General features: G+C 41.9%; 1 pseudogene across 1 annotated transcript; it reads left to right on the forward strand.

Annotated features, from left to right (window-relative positions):
• Positions 1 to 1,777: 1,777 nt before the first annotated feature.
• LOC143627771 (putative indole-3-acetic acid-amido synthetase GH3.1) lies at positions 1,778 to 20,020 on the forward strand (annotated as a pseudogene). Its single transcript, XR_013152640.1, has 3 exons — positions 1,778 to 2,085; positions 2,171 to 2,272; positions 18,654 to 20,020. The product of XR_013152640.1 is annotated as a putative indole-3-acetic acid-amido synthetase GH3.1 (transcript).
• The last annotated feature ends 889 nt before the right edge of the window (positions 20,021 to 20,909 follow it).

Raw genomic sequence — 20,909 nt, forward strand, 5'->3', positions numbered from 1 at the left:
TTATTAACCCACAACGTCTTCGTTAAGGAATGAGCTAGTTAAAGTTTCACTATCTACATGACATTAACATTGATGTGATGCTTTAACAAACCCTTACAAATTAAACTACAACATATAAACATATAGCATAACACTTGATATAATATCCCCACGATGGATTTTAAAGAAATCCAATACATCTTGGAAATCTATATCTTTACGTCTAGCTTCACGAGGAGTGATATTTAACACCGTAAGTAGTTAAAGACGTAGTGTTGCCGGATTTTTTTTTTCTTTTTCTTTTTTGAAAGCCCAATCTTATTAAAAAGAAAGTGACCAATTACAAGAAGCAATGTATTGTCCAAACTTACAATACTTTATAAGGGAAAGAAACTCAACCTACCAAAAAAACATACACAGGTAGCAACTCAACCAACCAAGGAACTAGAACTTTAACATTATAAAGGAAAGTTATAAAGTTGAATTTACATCACTTCTTTCAATTCAATTTCTTTCTATGTTTCACCCATAAAAAGATATAACCTTAGTATTGTTTATCACCTTGGTCAACGATAATAACCAAAGAGCTTTATTAACCTTCCCTTATAATGATGCGGATTTTAATTCTACAAAATACTCTAAAAAGAACTATAGTATGAATCGGGTTTATACATATTACATGAAGATTTTCAATTTGTGAGTCTAGCAAGTAGGTGGTGAGAGGCTGAGAGCTAGGAAAAGTAAATTGGTCAAACGCTAATTTTTGAATCCATCTAGATCAAATGGTTAAGGTGGCGAATTTTATTTTATTTTTATCATAAAGTAATATCTTCATCAAATCTACTTGTACTTCAATAAGATATTCGCCTTCATCACCATTTTGAAAATACTGTAATTTGACTACTTCGTTGAGGTTGTGTTTCAAATCATTATTTATTTATATGTTTAGAAAATAATACTCAAAAGGGAAAACTAATCTAAAACGATTTATAAAAGTTTTAGACTATTTTTTAATTATTGTTACGGTTATTCTCTAAAAATTTGATTTATTGCAATACACAAGTAAGATCTTCCTTCTCTAAGTAATTATTATTTTTTCTTTGAAGTTTTAATTTAAAGTTCAAAAAATATGAAACATGTTATTCATTATGAATGACCACAATGAACAAACATAATATCCAGTTACTTTTCTATTTAGAGTCAATATTAGTTAGAAGTAGTATAATTATACAAATGTGTGTAATGGTATTTGATAACATATGAATGAAATGTATTTCTCTTCGATCTCTTTTCTCTCTAGCAAGTGTACAACATTTTCAATTTTTTTGGAGTTGTTTGTAAAATTGTAATACCTTTTGTTTTAATGTTCTAATAAAATAGTATATAAACTGTATAACCTTTTTATTATTATTATTTCCGTTGAAATTGTCGGTTCGCCAGCAACCCATCGTTGTCCGCTAATACATCTCAGGGGAAAAGAGCCGTGTGGTCCGGTGCCCGGACAAACTCCCTATTCCAAACCCTAGCTGACGTGTCATTACCCCGGCCCCACCTGTCACTCTTTGATATACACATGATGACATGAATGGTCCCACCTGCCTCCTCCCCAGCTTACAACGTCAACACCTACGAAAAACATTTTCATGCAAACTCCGTCCACACCCTTCCAAAACAACGTTATTCCTTCGGCCAATTCCACCACTTCTGACGTGGCATCTCATCTCCACCCTATAAAACCCACCACCATCTTTCACTCCTCATAACACACAACCTCTCTCTTCCTATATATATAATTAACATGGCTGTTGATTCTGCAATCTCATCTCCGGCGTGTGAGAAAGATGCCAAGGCTCTTGAATTCATAGAAGAAATGACTAAAAACTGTGATTCTGTTCAAGAGAATGTGTTGTCTGAGATTCTTACTCAGAATGCCGGTACGGAGTACTTGAACAGATGGAATCTCCACGGAGCAACTGACCGGAAAACTTATAAGTCAAAAGTTCCGGTTATTACATATGATGATCTCCAGCCTTATATCCAACGGATCGCTAATGGTGATTGATCTCCCATATTGTCGTCTCATCCCATTTCTGAGTTCCTCACAAGGTTTCATTTTATATTATTATTAGTATATATTAATCAAAAGTTCCGGTTCATGTTGTTGCTAATGTTGAATTGTTTTGTGTGACAGTTCTGGGACTTCTGCTGGTGAAAGAAAGCTCATGCCAACCATTGCTGCTGAAATGGATCGCAGACAGAAGCTCTACAGCCTTCTCATGCCTGTCATGAATCTGTATGTGAAGAAGCGTGGATCGACTCACTGGTAGACGATCTACTTTCCTCGGGTGTGATTATGCAATTTCACCGATGGTTTCTCTTGGATTTGATGGATCTGGGTTCTTCCACCTACAAAACGAACAACACCGTCAACTTACCCCTCAGAAAGGGACAGAGGGTCCTCTTTGGGGTAACCCTCCGGTGTGAGAATAAGTATTTGTGGGTGAAGATAATAATATGTGAGAGTAAGGAATTTAGAGTGTATTGCTTAATAGCTGAATACTCTGTGATTGTATGTTATCAGGTGATATTTGATGATCCTTCCTTGTGGAGTTGATGCTGTATTTATATGCTAGGGTTTCCACTGATTGGGCTCAGACCCAATTAGGGTTTTGTTGGCCTCCTCCAATTGCTTGGCGCCACGTGTCCTTGGGGACACCTGGTGCTTTCTCATTGGTCGTAATCACGTGGTAGCACATGTGTCATGCTGAGTTGTTCACCTTTCATTTGGCAGCTGTCAACATCAGCATATTCTTATTCCTTAAAAAGATACCTTCTGGAAGGTTGTCTGACGTGCACAATCAAGGTTGCCCTAATCCTGATTTGGATAAGGACGAGGTTGATTATGTGCATGTGTGATATGCGCCAATCCTGAGGATGCGCGAGGTCTTCTCTTTATTCTCACGCGCAGATGTTTCATGCGCAGATGTGATATGCGCCGCGCGCTGATGCGCCACGCGCATATGTGATATGCGTGAGCATATGTGTGCCTGGGCATATGATGCCTGAGCATGTGTGGTGCCTGGGCATATGATGCCTGAGCATGTGTGGTGCCTGGGCATATGCTGCCTGAGCATATGTGATATGCGCCATGCGCGTAGGTTTTGGCTTAGTGCCTTCATAATGTCTTGATTTCAAGCTTCTTGTCTTTATCTTGTGGGTTGACCCGCCTTGCTCCGTGTTGAGGCGGGTACATACCTCTTCAAGCCCCCCCAGTCTAATGTGTGTCTTGTCTCGCGCGAGCGAGGCAAGATAGATGTTAGACTTAACAATTTGCTATTTTAGTAGGTGTTTTGTCTTTTTCTTCTTATAGTTCGTCGTTGCGCGAAGTTCTATCCTTTTAGTTGAAAACGAATCGTCCCTGGACGTGGTTGGTTGTTGCTGACGTGGTTCGGTGATGGAGACGTGTCTTGCCTTTCGTGTGCTCGAGGTGCTACAGTTGTCTTTCGTGTCCCCTCACATGCTGTCAGGGACACGTGTTGCGCTCGCGTTGGTCTGTTCCTGCGAGTGGTGGCGCGTGAACTCTGGCAGCAGCCGTATAGTTTCCTTTCATGTCCCCTCACACAGTGTCAGGAACACGTGTCGCGCTCGTAGTGGCTTAAACCTGCGAGTGGGGGCGCGTGAAGTCCGATCAGCACCCATTTTTCTCTCTCCTGGGCCTATAAAAGCCAGCCCTTAGAGGTTTTTGTATCCTTCATCTTCTTGTTTATTATTCTGAACTTTTTCTTTCTTTGTCTTCTGATTATCTTTGTTCTGCTTCCCAAATATCTGTTGTTCAGAAGCATCGTTTTTTGTTTGTCACCGTTGTATGTCTGATAGCTCAGACAACACAATCTCCCCCATCCATTGCTGTAGAAAATCATTAGTAATGTCTACATTGAAGAAGACCGGCAAGGGGAAGAAGGCTGCTGAGGGCTCATCGGAGGAGGTAGGGAGGGCCAAGGCCGTGAAGATGTGGAATGAAATCCCCTGCAAATTGAGGCAGGCTGATCTTGACAGCCTTATTGCCTCTCAGGGTTTTCCCACCCTGTTTGGCTGCATGTTGCCTGGGTCCGGGCAAACGGCGGCGAACCCGCCTAACGGCTATATATCCCTATATAGCCATTTTTTCACCCACTGCAACCTTCGTCTCCCGATGACAAGGTTTGTGGGTGCACTGCTTCAGTTTTATGGGATTCATATATCCCAAGTCCATCCGTTTGGACTTGTGCGCATGACTCACTTTGAGTTCATGTGCAAATCCCAGCGCGAGGAGCCCACCCCTCGGCGCTTTCAGTATTTTTACAAGCCCAAGATCCAAGACAGTTGGTTCCCTTTTATTCCTCGCAGTCAGAAGGTGAAGTGCTCCACTGTTTCATTCAAGAGCCTTCATGACTGGTCTGAAAGGTTCTTTTACATAAGGGCTGGTGTGATCCCCATCCGCATGACCATGCGCGCGATTTCTTCTGCGCCTGCGGATGTGGGTGTCCTCAAGAACCCAACTGGCGCCTGGGTTAATAAGCTGACCGCTGAACCATCCCCCGCCAAGAACATTTGTGAGGAGGCGCTGGTGGGGGTTGGTATGAGCAAGAGGTGGGCGGACAGCGCGCTTGAGCCCGTTATCCAAGTCGACGGGTTGTGTAAGTTTATCTCATTGCTTTACTTCTGCGCGAATATAATTCTTTTTGCTGAACTCATTTGAATTGTTTTTGTGCAGTCACCAAGGAGTATATCCATGCTGCCTATGATGAGCACATGGAGGGTGGCTCCGTCGCGCTTGGCGCTGGGGAGGTTGGTTTCCCTGATCGCTTTGAGGACATGTTCATCCCTGTTGATCTGGGATTTGTCTTCGACAGCGATGCGCCTGGTAAGCCTTTGTACTTATGCATTTTCCTTTATAATACCAACATTTGCTAACACTTCTGTTGCATGTATTGTAGATGCGCTCGAAAACTACGAGCTGGAGCTCGCGGAAGAGGAGGAGGAGGAGGAGGCGCCCCAACTAAAGCGTAAAGCTAAGGGGAAAACTGGCGCAGGGGCCAGTAAGAGACAGAAAAAAGATGTTGCCCCTGTTGTTCAGAACCCTCCTACTCAGGCGGGGGGATTTGGGAAAACCCAAGAGTTTACCACCAAGGTTTCCTTGTCTTCCCTGCCTATAAAAGTGGGCAGGCCTCCTGTCCACCTGAGGCATGGTGCCACCACCTCTTCCCTTCGCGCGGCGGAAACGCCCACGACAGGTAAACTTTGCTTTTTCTTTATGGTTCTATGAGCGCGATCCTTATAGGATTACTAATGAATCTTGTCTTACTCAAATGTTTGTAGAGCCGGCGACAGCGCAACAAGATGCCGAGGCTGCGCCGGAGGTCGCTTCGAAGTCCCCCGTTTTACCCTCAAAGAAGGGTAGAATGGACTTCATGGCGATGTTTGCTGCGCGAACGGAGTTGCGCCAAGGTACGTATTGCGCTCTTATTTTCTGACTCTTTTAGATCAAGTCCTGAAGCATTTCTTGTTGTTGATTTTTTCATAGAAGCCGTAGCTGGTGCACAAGCTTCTGGCGGCGCCCCTGGCGCCGTTGCCAGCGCTGTTGGCTCTGCTCCTGCTCCTGCAAGCGATGAATCTCCCCTCATCGGCATTACTAAGGAGCAGGAGGCCGTTTTGCGCGCTGATTTGGCGGCGTCGAGACCTCCCTCACCTCCTCCTGCGCACAGCCCTCCCCGCGAGACCGCTTTTGATTCTAGGTCGCAGGAGAAGAGGCCTATTTCAGAGGAGGGTGAGGAGTTTGAAGTTGAAGACTCCGCGGGCGCCCGCGCCAGCCCTGCTGCGCCACGAGGCTTCGCGGCGGAGCCTTCTCGTAGGGCTGGCGATGACTTTTCTGCTTCATCCCCGCAGGTATGGGTTATTTTTTGTTCCGCTGCGCGGACTTCCATCTTAGTGTTTTGATAACTTAGATAATTACTTTGCTTTTGCAGGAATCCGATCACATTTACCGCCTGAGATGGAATATTACTGAAGACAGCACCTTTCAGTCCATGGGTGTGTGTGCGGAATTCTAGGCTCATGCTGTGCCTCCAACTGAAAGGAGGTTCCAGGAGGACCGCGCTCGCGACAACCTGCTCAACGACCATATGTTTGCTGGGTCTGCCTTCTTTGCTGCCTCCCAAGAGCTCCGCTCTGATTACGTAAAAGTACGTGATGCTCTTGTGGAAGCCAAGCAAGAGGCTAAGGTGTCTGCTTGGCATCTTTCTGATGCTCGCGAGAGAGCTGAGAAGCTTCAAGCCGAGCTCAGTGAGAACAGAGCCAGTGCCAACAGCGCCTTCGTGAAGCGCGGCCATGAGCTTCAGGCTGCGCGGGAGAAGCTGCAGGCGGCGGAGGCGGACGCGGCCAAGTACTCGCGCCGCGCGCGCGAGTTGGAGCTTGAGGCGGAGGCGCGTGACCAAGCTCTTGTCCAGTCCATAACAGAAAAATCATCACTGGAGAGTGAGGTTGCGCGCCTGAAGAGGGAGCTGGCGGCCGCGCAGGCCGATAAAGATGAAGCCCTGGCGACGGCAGCGTCTAGCCAGGAAGCACTTGATGCTGCGCGGGTGGAAAAAGAAAAAATCTTGGCGGCAGCAGCGTCCGACAAAGAGGAGCTAACAAAGACTAAAGAAACTGTTGAGTTATTAAACTCTCAGGTTCCTGCCCTCGAGACGTCTGTTGCTGGCCTCGCGCAGGATCGCCACTGGCTGATCTCACAGGGCATGACTCGTTGCGCTTACGCGATGAAATACTCAGGCGAGTTTCAGGCCCTGGTGATGGATTGTAACGCTGCCGCGCGCTTGGTGGGCCGAGCTGAAGGGTTCACGGATGGTTACGAATATGGCATGTTGAAGAAGAACCCATCCGAGTACCCTTATCAGAGCAACGCTGCCTGCGCGGAAATGGACGCGATGGGGGAGAAGTATATGAATACTCTCATTCCCATCCTTGCACAGGTATTTTAACCTTAATGAGATTACCTTGACTTATTTTCTAAGTCTTTTTGTACTCATATTTTTGTTTATGATTTGCAGATATCCGCGCTTGCTGACCAGCCCGATCTCGCCGCGCTAAAGAAATTACTTGACGAGTGCGAAGGGGCTGGCGGCGACGTTGGCGCGGAGAATGCTGGCGTTGCTAGCGGGTCTGGCGTGGCCAAAGGATCCGCTCCTGACACTGTTGTGCCAGAAGACTCCATTCAAGATGAAGAACTTGACTATGGTCAGTTTGGAGATGAAGAGGAGCAGGCTGCGCCAGATGCTGAGGGCGATGATGAGGATGATGAAGAGGCTGATGTCAACGTGGAGACTTGAGAAGCCCTTCATGTTTTTATTTTTATTTGTAGTTTGTATCTCATCTTGTAAACTTGTAAATTTCAACGCTTTGGAATGAAATTTTGTTTTTCCTTCTTCGCATCTTGCGCATTCCCATTCATCTCTTTATATCGCATGTTTGCTTGTTGAATATAAGATATGCTTGCACGTTGGAATAAGAACAAGGTTGTAAGAAATTTATTATACTTAACCCTTGTCATATTGTAAGTGATTTTGCCATATCTTGATTATGTTGACACGTGTCTTGGCGCTTTCATTATTCCTTTTTGCGCGACGTTATCGCGCGTTTATGGAATTATGAGTTTTTTATCCTTACGCGTCAATGTGTTACTCAGCTATCCACTACAATTTCGCGCGCGACCCCGACCTGAGACCTTAACAACCATGTTTTGGCATTTGCTTTGCCTTAGTTGTGTTTAGGTGTTTTATGGTCAGGCTGCGCAGCATGCAGGATGGATGTTGTGAGTTGTTTGAGCTAAGGCTCACATTATTGGGCTAAGGCCCTGACGTTTTAGAGTTAAGACTCTTTAACGCGTTTGCGCATGTATGTTTTACTTCGTTTTATTTTGTTTTGATGTCAATACGATGTTGTCATATTGCTCAAAATTAATAAAGGGAAGTGTGAAACATGTATGCAAAAGATAATAGAATTGGGCTAAGGCCCTGACGTTTTAGAGTTAAGACTCGTTAACGCGTTTGAGCTTGTTGCTCGCGCATGTATGTTTTACTTCGTTTTATTTTGTTTTGATGTCAATACGATGTTGTCATATTGCTCAAAACTAATAAAGGGAAGTGTGAAACATGTATGCAAGAGGTAGTAGAATCCACATTAAGAGAAGATAGCGCGTATCATTATTCATAATGGCTTAAAAAGCCTTGATTACAAACTTGATATTTTTTACATGAAACATTTTCTAAGCTGTGCCGCGTTCCATGCGCGCGGGATCTTCTTTCCATTCAAATCTTTTAAAGCATATGCGCCCTTCCCCAATTCTTCTGAGATTTGATACGGTCCCACCCAATTGGGTGACATTTTTCCTAGGGGTATCGCGCGGCTTGCTTCATTGTTTCGAAGGACAAAATCATTTTTCTTGAAGTGGCATTCTTTCACGCGCTGGTTGTAATATTTTTCCAGTTTTTTCTTGTATCTGGCTTCACTGATGATAGCCGCCTCTATGCGCCCTTCAAGTAAGTTGAGATCCAACCTTCTTTCGCGCTCGTTATCAATCTTGCTCATCATGAGCACTCTATGGGATGGGCATCCAATTTCTACTGGAATCATTGCCTCTGTTCCATAGGTTAGGCTGAACGGGGATTCGCCGTTGCTGGTTTTGCTTAATGTCCTGTGTGCCCACAGGACATTAGGTAGCTCTTCGACCCAAGAATGGGATTCTCCCTCCAACCTTTTCTTCAGCCCATTTAACAAGCTTTGATTCGCGCGCTCCACTTGGCCATTCCCCTGAGGGTGGTATACCGAAGTGAAGATTTGGTTGATGCGCAATTCCTTGAGCCAGCTGGATATCTTCTTGTCAGTGAATTGTTTGCCATTATCGCTCACAATTTCCATGGGCAAGCCAAAACGGCATATGATGTGGCTCCAGATAAACTGCTTCATCGCTTCAGCTGTGATTTTTGCTAGTGGCTTGGCTTCAACCCATTTTGTGAAATAGTCTACTGCCACTACCAAAAATTTTACTCGCCCAGGCGCTTGCGGTAGGGGACCCACAATGTCGATTGCCCATTTATGGAAAGGCCATGCGGAGGTCACCGGAATCAAGTTGTTCTTTGGCCGCATGGTGTTTGGCGCATAGCTCTGACATGCTTTGCACTTTTGGATTTCTTTTAAAGTGTCCAAGTACATGCCTGGCCAATAGTAGCCTGCGCTCATTGCCTTGGCAACCACCATGCGCGGGCCAGCATGAATTCCACAGATTCCTTCGTGTATCTCTCTGATCACATAGCTTGCTTCCTCAGCATCTAGGCACTTCATGAGCGGCCCAAGATAAGAGCGTCGATACAATGTACCATCAAGCAGTTCATAGTTCTGCGGCTTATGTCTTATCTTCCTCGCTTGCGCGCGATCATCTGGTACCTTTCCCTCCTTCAAGAATTCCGTTATTGGAGTTATCCATGATGAAGGGGTTGTATGAGTTACCAGGACAGACTTCGCTACCACCGACGGGTTGCTCATTACTTCTACCCTGACATCTTTGCCAAAGTGATCAAAACTGGTTGATGCCATCTTACTCAGCGCGTCTGCAGATTTGTTTTCACTGCGCGGAATATGAATGATTCTGAAGCAGTTAAATTGCTCGCTGAGCTTTTTCGCCTGCTCTAGATATAGAGGCATGGTGTTCTCCTTGGCATCATAAAGGCCATTGACCTGTGCTGCTACCAAGTATGAATCAACATGGGCCTCTAGCTTTTTAACCCCGAATTTGTGCGCGATGCGCAGGCCAGCCAGCAGGGCTTCATACTCAGCCTCATTGTTGGTGCTCTTGAAGTCCAACCTGATGGCGTAAGTATATTCATGATTCTCTGGATCCACCAGTTTGAGACCTGCGCTTGAACCTTCATTGTTTGAAGCTCCGTCAGTGAACAATCTCCAAACATTTTCTTCATCATTGGCTCGCGGAGGGTCTACCTCGCGCTGAGCCTCTTCAATTCTTCCTTCAGGGACCTCGGCAATGAAATCAGCCAAGATTTGTCCCTTTATTGCTGGACGGGGCTTATAGGCGATCGTGTGCTCGCCTAATTCCAGCGCCCACTTTGTCAGCCTTCCCGAGAGCGCGGGGCGCCGTAAAACTTGCTGGATGTTGTAACCAATCAGAACTTCAATGGGATGACCATTGAAATATCTATGAAGCTTGCGCGACGCGTGTGTTAGTGATAAAACTAACTTTTCCATGATGGAGTAGCGCGTCTCAGGATCTGTCAGCACCCGACTCACATAGTATATTGGCGTTTGGATTCCCTTGCGATCCACCAATAATACTGCGCCGATGGCGCGCTCCCCTGCTGATAGGTACAATGTCAAAGTTTCACCAGGAAGTGGAGCTGTGAGCGCGGGCAGATTTATCAAACATTCTTTAATCTCACTGAAAGCTTGCTCGGCCTCAGGAGTCCATTTGAACTGACTTTTCTTTAAGCAGTTTCTCAATGTATTGACAAATGGGGTAGATTTGGTTGCATGGTTCGCTAGGAACCTGTTGATCGATACCAATCTACCATTCAGCTTCTGAACTTCTTTCATGGTGGATGGCGAGGGCATGTCAAGGATGGCCTCCACCTTCTCAGGGTTCACCTTGAAACCATCCTTGGTGACCATTACACCTAGAAATTTTCCCTCTAGTACGCCGAAAGTACATTTGCTCGGATTGAGCTTCATGTTAACTTCCTTTAGGCGCCCAAGGGTTTCTTCGATGTCTTTGAGCATTTGCTTTTCCTCCCTGCTCTTGATCACCATATCATCCACATAGACTTCTAGGTTTCTCCCGATTTGCTCGCTGAAAACGGCATCCATAAGTCTTTGATAGGTGGCGCCCGCATTCTTCAAACCAAAGGGCATTTTTGTGTAGCAAAAAACACCCTTGTCGGTTCTGAAGGCGGTCTTGTCCTCATCTTGTGGTGCCATTTGAATCTGGTGATAGCCTTTGTAGGCATCCAGGAAACATTTTAGCTTGAATGGCGCCACGGAGTCCACCTTTGCGTCGATGTTTGGGAGGGGGTAACAATCCTTTGGGCACGCTTTGTTGAGGTCCTTGAAGTCAATGCACATCCTCCACGACCCGTTACTTTTCTTTACCATCACAGGATTGGATACCCATGTTTGGTATCGTATCGGTCGGATGATGTTTGCGCGCAGTAGATCCTCAACCTGCTCATTCATGGCCCTCGCCTTTTCATCCCCCATGACTCTCTTCTTTTGGGCAATTGGCTCTACAGACTTGAAGGTGTTGAGAGAATGTTGTGCCAGGTCTCGCGGCACCCCAGTCATATCAGAGTGTTGCCACGCGAAAACCAACATATATGTTGTGAGCAATCTTTTCATTCTCACCCTCGTGTCGTCTGATATCGTTGCGCCAATTGTGATCTTCTGCTCCGGGAATTTTGGGTTGAGAATCCATTCCTCTGGCGCGTTGTCTGCCATTGGAAGTTTCATTCTCCCCTCCCGCGGAGTACTTGTGACTGCGCACAAATGATCTCGGTATACGAAAGTTACACCTGTTGGTGTTGGGAACCCCAACGCGCCGTGCGCTGGCGACGGTATGGCGTTGAATTGGGCAATCGTTCCCCTACCCAAGATCATATTGTGGCAAGAAGCGGTGGGCAAGACCAAGAAGTTAACAACTTCGGCTCGCTTGTGTTTCTCATCCCCCATAGTTAGCTCAAATTGTATTTGACCTAGGGGATGAATGATTTCATTGGAAACACCAGAGATCGGCGCATTCACAATTTCAAGCCTTGCTTGGTCTGCCGGATCCAGTTTCCTGAAACATTGCTCATACATTATGTCTGATTCGCTACCAGTGTCCACCAGGACTTTTGACACTTCGTAATTAGCAATGTGTGTAGTGATAACAAGAGGACTGCTGATGGAAGGGCCTCCCCTGATTCTTGGGAAGATTACTTGTTGCTCGCGCCAATCTCCTTGGATTTGCGCGCTTCTTTTTCTTGAAGTTTGCCCTTGCCTTCCTCCCTCGGCTACACAGATTCTTTTGTACTTTTTGCTGGCAGAGGCTCCTTCTGGTTGTTCATTTTCTGGTCTTGAGTTTTTTACCAGGTGAGCCAGCTTGCCTGATTTCACGTCCTTTTCAATTGCATCCTTCAAGTGGTGGCATGCATCAGTGTTATGCCCTGTGGACTTGTGAAATTCACAGTACTTGCCACTGTCTGATGGTCCCTTGTAGTGTAGTGGCTTGGGGCTTTTGAATTGGACATTCTCAGTGCTTAACACCTGTGAAGGCGTTTTAGTGAGGGGAGTCCATATTCTTGGCAGAGGTCTGCTAGGATCTCTGCCGCCTTCCCTCTTGTCACCCTCCCCGCGATTACGAACATCTTTTTGGGGCTGGGGTGAGCTTGGTTGCGCCTGCTTTTCTGCGGAAGAAAAACTGGTTGGTTGCAACCTGGACCATACAGAGTTCTGCTTGCCCCTCTTTTCTTTGCTGCGCGGTGACTCAGCTTGATGCGCTCTTTCTCTTGCCCTATCTTGGGCAATTTGTTTCTCATTTCTCGCGAAAACTCGCGATGCCTCCATTAACTTGGCCCATGTGGTGGGCATGCCATCTCTGCTTACGAGAGCTCGGCGGAGTTGATCACTGCGCGCGCCTTGTATAAAGGCCACGCGCAATAGTTGCTCAGTGATACCTCCGATTGCCAGAGACTCCTGATTGAAACGAGTGATGTAGTCTTCAATCGTTTCATCATTCCTGCGCACGCAGTGCATGATGTCATCAGGGTCGCGCGTGTGTCTGCGCTGCTGTACGAAGTGTGCTTGGAACTTTTCCAAAAGTTCCTCGAACCCATCGATTTGCCCAGTCGGCAAGCTCTCGAACCAGACACGCGCCGCGCCCGTGAGGCAGCGAGCAAACATGTGACACCATGTTGGCATCGTCCAGCTCTCTAGGTTTCCCGTGTTGTAGAAACCTTGCAAGAAATCGTCTGGATCTGTTGTGCCGTCATATTTACCCAAACCACTTGGCATCTTGGTTTTGTGCTGGATGGGAGCCTTCGCGATGCGCTCAGTGAACTTTGAATGTTTTACCAAGATGGCTGGTCTATACGGTGTGGTCACGTCCACCTGCCCTCTAACTGGTGGGCTGTACGGCATGTGCAGATCCAGATCGGCTCTGGCTCCAGGCGCCATGTTCACAGGCGCGCGGAGCTGTGAGCCTCCTGCATGAGTATCTCGCGTCTTCCTCATGCTATGCACCTCTTCATCACTGAACTCAGTGTGTGCAGTGTGAACAGCATGTCCTTCTTCCGGCGCGCGCGGCCTTTTTGTTCCATGAACAGTTTGCTTATCAAGCGCTTGCCGTTGTGTTAAGTCGGCTAGCTTTTTCTGCTTGACCATCTCATTGTACTTGTCCATTAAACGCCGCTGCTCGTTTATGAGCCATTCTTTAGGATCACTTGTTTCATCTTCTGGACCCATTGGTCCTTTTTGTTTCGCGCCGGCAAGATTTTGTAACGTAAGATCGTCTGGAGGAGTTTCAGTCTGGCCGTGAGGAGTTGTGATGAAGGGACGGTTACTGGTGGTGCGTGTAGAATCACGCGGCGCCCTCAGAAACTGTTGTCCCTCATTAACATCCTCACGTTCAATATCCTCCAGAACTTGATCAACGTTATGAACGCCAGAAACCATGGTGATTTTTTTTATGTATAGATCTGATGAGATCTGATTGCCGTTGTAACAGTGGATGGCGCCAATGAAGAAGCGTGGATCGACTCACTGGTAGACGATCTACTTTCCTCGGGTGTGATTATGCAATTTCACCGATGGTTTCTCTTGGATTTGATGGATCTGGGTTCTTCCACCTACAAAACGAACAACACCGTCAACTTACCCCTCAGAAAGGGACAGAGGGTCCTCTTTGGGGTAACCCTCCGGTGTGAGAATAAGTATTTGTGGGTGAAGATAATAATATGTGAGAGTAAGGAATTTAGAGTGTATTGCTTAATAGCTGAATAATCTGTGATTGTATGTTATCAGGTGATATTTGATGATCCTTCCTTGTGGAGTTGATGCTGTATTTATAGTGCTAGGGTTTCCACTGATTGGGCTCAGACCCAATTAGGGTTTTGTTGGCCTCCTCCAATTGCTTGGCGCCACGTGTCCTTGGGGACACCTGGTGCTTTCTCATTGGTCGTAATCACGTGGTAGCACATGTGTCATGCTGAGTTGTCCACCTTTCATTTGGCAGCTGTCAACATCAGCATATTCTTATTCCTTAAAAAGATACCTTCTGGAAGGTTGTCTGACGTGCACAATCAAGGTTGCCCTAATCCTGATTTGGATAAGGACGAGGTTGATTATGTGCATGTGTGATATGCGCCAATCCTGAGGATGCGCGAGGTCTTCTCTTTATTCTCACGCGCAGATGTTTCATGCGTAGATGTGATATGCGCCGCGCGCTGATGCGCCACGCGCATATGTGATATGCGTGAGCATATGTGTGCCTGGGCATATGATGCCTGAGCATGTGTGGTGCCTGGGCATATGATGCCTGAGCATGTGTGGTGCCTGGGCATATGCTGCCTGAGCATATGTGATATGCGCCATGCGCGTAGGTTTTGGCTTAGTGCCTTCATAATGCCTTGATTTCAAGCTTCTTGTCTTTATCTTGTGGGTTGACCCGCCTTGCTCCGTGTTGAGGCGGGTACATACCTCTTCAGTATGCAATTAACCTTAAAAAAGATTCATGCTTTAATGCATGCAAATTGAAAATTCTTTTGTTTCTCATGATATGGCTACTATTATCAATTTTATGAATGATATTAGTTAGTTATTATTTTAATTATATCTACTTTAGGGTTGTAATCGAGCTGACCCAACTTAAATGAGCTGGCTTGAGCTTGGCAAGTTCACTTTTTTGAGCTAAAAAATCAAGCTCGAGGTTGGCTTGTTTAAAGCTCAAGCTGAGCTCGTTAATTTGTTTAATTTTTGTTATTGTATATTTTACTTTTTTTCTGATTTTAATATAAACCAGAAAACTTATAACTTCATATGCTTTACTTTTGTTCTTTTTTATAACGCTTTAAAGCTCGATTGGAATAATATACGTATTATTTTTATTTTTTCTCATTTTGATATGATATTATTATATATTAAAATTAGGGTTTAATATGAACAAGCTAATGAACCGAGCCATGACTAAGCCTCGAGCCGAGCCAAACCTAGCTCGAGCTCAGCTCGTTTAGAAATTGACCCGACCCAAACTGGCTCGTTTAGATTAAAGATTTTTTTTCAAATTATTTCTTAGCGAGCTGCGCAGCCGGACTTTTTGAACAACCCTAATCTTGTTTGAATATTAGGATATTAACGTTTTATAAACTTAAATATTCTCTTAGTTTAAAGAAATATCTGTTTTTTAGCTATGTAGCATACAAATATTATTCAACAATACAAATTATTATTATTATTATTATTATTATTATTATTATTATATGTTTTGAATGTTTTCTTAATGTTGAAAAAATGTTGCTTTGTTGCGGGTATGTGCCTGGTCTAGATATAGGTCTTGGGTCCATACCCTTTTTCTAAAAGAAAAATCTTAATAAGTTTCACATTTTTTAACGTATGCCAAATGAAAATTCATTAATTTTTTTTATGTAATAAATATCTTTTATCTTCTTTTTATGTAATAAATATCTTTTATTTATCATTTTCTCAAATTCATTCATTTATGTACGCGCTAGTAAAGTTTTGTTTCTTTTCTTTTTTAAGTAACTATTATTTTATTTATAATTTATCTTTAATTTTTTTAATTTCTTTGTGAATTATATTTGGATATTAAAAAATTCACGTTTCCTAAGTTGTAGTATTTGAGATCTGGTTTTAGTTTTGAATGGTTTTCTTAAATATTAAAAGTGGTTAAAAGTTGTTGCTTTGTTGCCGCAGGTATGTCTGGTCAAGATAAAGGTCCTGGGTCATACGCCCTTCTTTTTCTGCATAAAGAAAATTTCGAAAAAATCTTCACATATTAATGCATGCAACTTAAAAATTCATTTATGTTCGTGTGTCAGTTGTGTTTTATCTATTTTAGTATTATTAATTTAATATGTAATTAGAATTTCGTGTATTTCAAGGCTTTAATAATAAAAAAACAATATGATTCATTATTAATTTTTAAAGAATATCTTTTGACTGAAATTAATTATTATGTATAAAGATACTAAATGAAAAGTTACCAATTTTGGATTTTTTATTCATAATATTTTAGATCTGGTTTTACTATTGAAAACAGGATACATTCTTTATTGAATTAGGACAGAATACGTGTGATACACGGGTGGTTAAAAGAATATAACAAAAAAATTAAACTTAAGAATATATATAATGGGTTAGATTATAATAGAAAGTATAGTTTTTGTAGGAAAGATAATAAGTAATCTTGTCTATTAATTTTGAACATGGATGGTTGAGATTAGTTTAGGTGGAAAACAAGTGTAAACACAAGGGGAAGGGTATAAAATGAATAACACATTTGTTGATTTTCTCTCTCCACATGCAAGGCACATGTCAAATTCCTCCATCATTTTTAAACTTCCATAACTTTTTTTTACTACGTTTTTATTGAAAAACAAATTCACCATAATAACGATTGTCTTTTTATCTTTAATATGAGTACCATATTGTAATATAAAAAATAAAAAAAAATTAGTGGGTTTTACAAATTGTGTTTTACAAAATTATGTTATACAATAGTATTTTTCATTGTGTTTTTTTTAATTGTGTTTTTTCCACTGTATTTTTTACATTGTGTTATACAATTTTATTTTTTATTGTATTTTTATCATTGTGTTTTTTTTCATAGTGTTTTTTTTCATTATGTTTTTTACATTGTGTTTTTCATTGTGTTTTTTCGAACTTTTCCGGCGATATGGTGGCGGTGGGTGACGGTTGTGGTGGCGGTGGGCGGTGGAGTGGTGGTGGTTGGAGATGAGTGAAGATATAATTGGGTTTTATGTAAGTGGGTTTTAAGATTAAAGTAAATGGGTTTTGATATTTAAGTGTTAGATTAAAATACTCCTTCCTAGCCTTCTTATGAAAATTAAACTTCTTATTTGAACCTAACCCTATGTATAATAACATACGTTATGATAATTTTCTAAAATGCATAGATTATATTAGTAAGAATAATTTGTATTTGTATTTAAAAATAAAGGTGGAAGGTTGTGAATCTTTACCAATTAAGAAAAAGAGAGGGTTACCATCAATTCATTTAGTTGAGTTGGTAAGCCACAAACATTTTAAAAGTAACGTAAGATTCTCACCAACAACATATTTTTTATTTTATCATTCATAAGGCAAAAATTGTAAAAATAAAAACTTGTACATTTGGCAGTTATGTGGAGGATCTAGTTATGTGAAAGTATTGTGTTATTTTAATAGTATAGGTAGATTGAGATATGATTTAATTAATCTAACTCAAGAAATATTATGCATATCACCACACTTTTATAAGTTTAATTTTAATGTTTTCTTAAATATTGAAAATATGTCACTTTCTTAAATATTATGCATATCACCACACTTTTATAAGTTTAACTAGATTTTATCCCTGTATTACGGGGGTTGTTTTACATTATTCGTTTTTAATATTTATATATGTATATTTGGATTTTAATTTTATTCATTGTAAGAAAGTTAATAATTAATATATTTGAGGTTTGATGATAAAATGATTTCACAAATAAATGATATGTTATAATATGGTTTAAAAGCTATATGGGTTTGGTAATACTCATTACTCGTTTATTTTATTTATTATAAAATTGTTTCTTAATTATAAATAGTATCTTTTTTTAAATAAAATAGGATATTAATCTTTAGTATATCCCAATTTTATATGATTTTCATATCAAATATTTTATGAGATTAATTTTTAATATAATGAAATGTTATAACCCGTTTAAGAGCTATCTAGGTTTGGTGAAACGTTTACCCGTGAATTCGGGTCAAATGCGTGAGAAACCTTCATTTATAAATAAAGCAATTTGATGGCTTGAGATAATTGTTGTTTTATATTTTTCGTGTTTTAATATTTATTTTTGGATTTTAATTTTCTTTATTGTAAGAAAGGTAATAATATACTTAGGGTTTGATGATGAAATAGTTTCATAAATAAATGATATGTTATAACCCGTTTAAAAGCTATCTGGATTTGGTGACCCATGACCCGCTTATGTTTTTTACTATAAAATTGTTTATCATTTATAAATAATCTTTTTCTTTTTAAATTGGATATTAAATTTTAGTATATTCCTATTTTATAGGATTTTCACATCAAATAATTGGTAAGATTAATTTTTAATTTAATGAGATGTTATAACCCATTTAAAAGCTATCTGGTTTTGGTAAGACCCATACCCATGAATTTGGGTTAAATCAATGAGAGGCCTCTATTTAAAAATTAAGCAATCTGGTGGCTTCCATAAAATGGGGGAGCGACCACATCACGATACGTAGGATTTTAGGGTTTTCGGTTATATATATTATAGATAGATAGATAGATAGATAGATTTTAATGTTTTCTTAAATATTGAAAATATGTCACTTTCTTTCAGGTACGTGCCTGGTCTAGATAAAGGCAAGGGTCTCTACTTTTTGTTCATCAAGGCCGAAACAAAAACCCTAAGCGGGTTGGTGGCCCGACCCGTTTTAACAAGCTACTACAAAAGCCCGCAATTCAAAACCCGACCCTTCAACCCATACAACGTCTACACCAGCCCGAACGAAACCATTCTATGCGTAGACGCTTTCCAAAGCATGTACTCTCAAATGCTATGCGGCCTCATTTACCGTGAACAAGTCCTCCGATGTGGGGCTGTCTTTGCATCGGGCCTTGTTCGGGCCATCAAGTTTCTCCAAATGAATTGGGAACAACTGGCTCACGATATTGAAACCGGGACCTTGAGCCCGAAAATCACGGACCCCGCAATTCAGGAATGTGTTTCAAAGATTTTGGAACCGAGCCCAGATCAGGCCTGGTTCATTAAAGAAGAATGTTGTGAGGGGAATTGGGAGGGGATTATTACGCGGATTTGGCCCAATACGAAGTACCTAGACGTTATTGTTACCGGGGCCATGGCCCAATACATTCCGATTCTTGATTATTATAGTGGTAATTTACCTAAACATGTACTATGTATGCTTCATCCGAGTGTTATTTTGGGCTCAATTTAACACCAATGGTGAAACCGTCCGAGGTTTGTTACACCATCATGCCTAATATGGGTTACTTTGAGTTCATCCCACACGATGGATCGGAACATGATTCGAGTCACCTTCTTGATCTAGCGGATTTGGAAGTTGGTAAAGAGTATGAGCTCGTGATCTCGACTTACTCGGGCCTCTGTCGGTACCATGTCGGTGACATTCTCCGAGTAACGAGCTTCTATAATTCAGCCCCGCAATTCAAGTTCATAAGACGGAAGAATGTTTTACTAAGCATTGATGCCGACAAAACCGATGAAACCGAGCTGCAAACCGCGGTCGAAATGCATCTAAACTGTTAAACGAGTTTAACACGAACGTGGTCGAGTACACTAGCTATGGCGACACGAAGACGATTCTGGGCCATTATGTTATCTATTGGGAGTTGTTGGTTAAAGATCCAGCGTACGGCCGAGTGATGGCGTGTTGGCTAAATGTTGTTTGGCTATGGAGGAATCTTTAAACTCGGTTTATCGACAAAGTCGGGTGGCGGATAACTCGATCGGGCCGTTGGAGATTCGGGTTGTGAAAAATGGGACGTTTGAAGAGTTAATGGACTATGCGATCTCGAGAGGTGCATCCATTAACCAATATAAGGTTCCACGGTGCGTTAGCTTCACGCCGATCATGGAGCTTCTCGATTCTAGAGTCATGTCGGTGCATTTCAGTCCAGCACCACCGCGCTGGACTACAGAAAGACGGTTTTAAAATATTAAGAGCATTTACAATGAAACGGGCTAAAAAATAAAAGTAGGACAACAATTTGGTTATCCACCGACCAAGCATGCTCCCTGGACTTTGGACTAAGAAAATCTTTTTCTGAAAACTGATGGGTGTAACGTGTAATATATATTTTAGATGGTACGCACGAATAACGTTTTCCGTTAAGTCTTGTTTAACGTAAGCTGTTATATTGTTAAAGGGTCTTTACTGGTATGTATATTAATTTGTGAGCTTTATTGTAAATTAATATAATCTCAGAGGGTTGTTTGCTGTATTCCACGTACTTACATGCATGGTTTCTTACGCACGTGAGACAATATTTAAAAATTTCAGGATTTGATTAAAATAAGAAATTTGATTTTCTTACTAATGATAGGAAGAAAAAGCATTTTGATCCATATTACTTTAATTTTAAAAACCTACTTAACTTAATCACAAAAACTCACTTATATTTTTTACTCATTTTCTACAATCACCACTAATCCACCGCCCACCGGCACCACAATCTTCACCCACCTCCAACACCTCGCCGGAAAAGTTGCCGGAAATTTCACCGGAAAGCCGTCAGAATTTTTGCCGGAAAACACAACTTGATAAAATACAATTATTGTAAAACAAAATTTGTAAAACCCACTAATTTTTTATTTTTTTTATATAGCAATATGATACTTATATAAAAGATAAAAAAACGCATATTATTATGGTAATTTTATTTTTTTAACATAATGTCGTATAAAAAAGTTATGAACGTTTTAAAATTATTGGGGAATTAATATATGTCTTGTATGTGAAGAGAGAAAGTCAATAAATATGTTATCCTTGTTATGTACCTTTCCTTGTATAACACTTGATTTCACCCATAAACTAATCTCAACCATCAATAC

This window comes from Bidens hawaiensis, unplaced genomic scaffold, assembly GCF_021521415.1.
Source record: "Bidens hawaiensis isolate Kalapana, Puna unplaced genomic scaffold, B.hawaiensis_p1.1 tig00004743_1, whole genome shotgun sequence".
In the NCBI taxonomy this organism is placed as follows: domain Eukaryota; kingdom Viridiplantae; phylum Streptophyta; class Magnoliopsida; order Asterales; family Asteraceae; genus Bidens; species Bidens hawaiensis.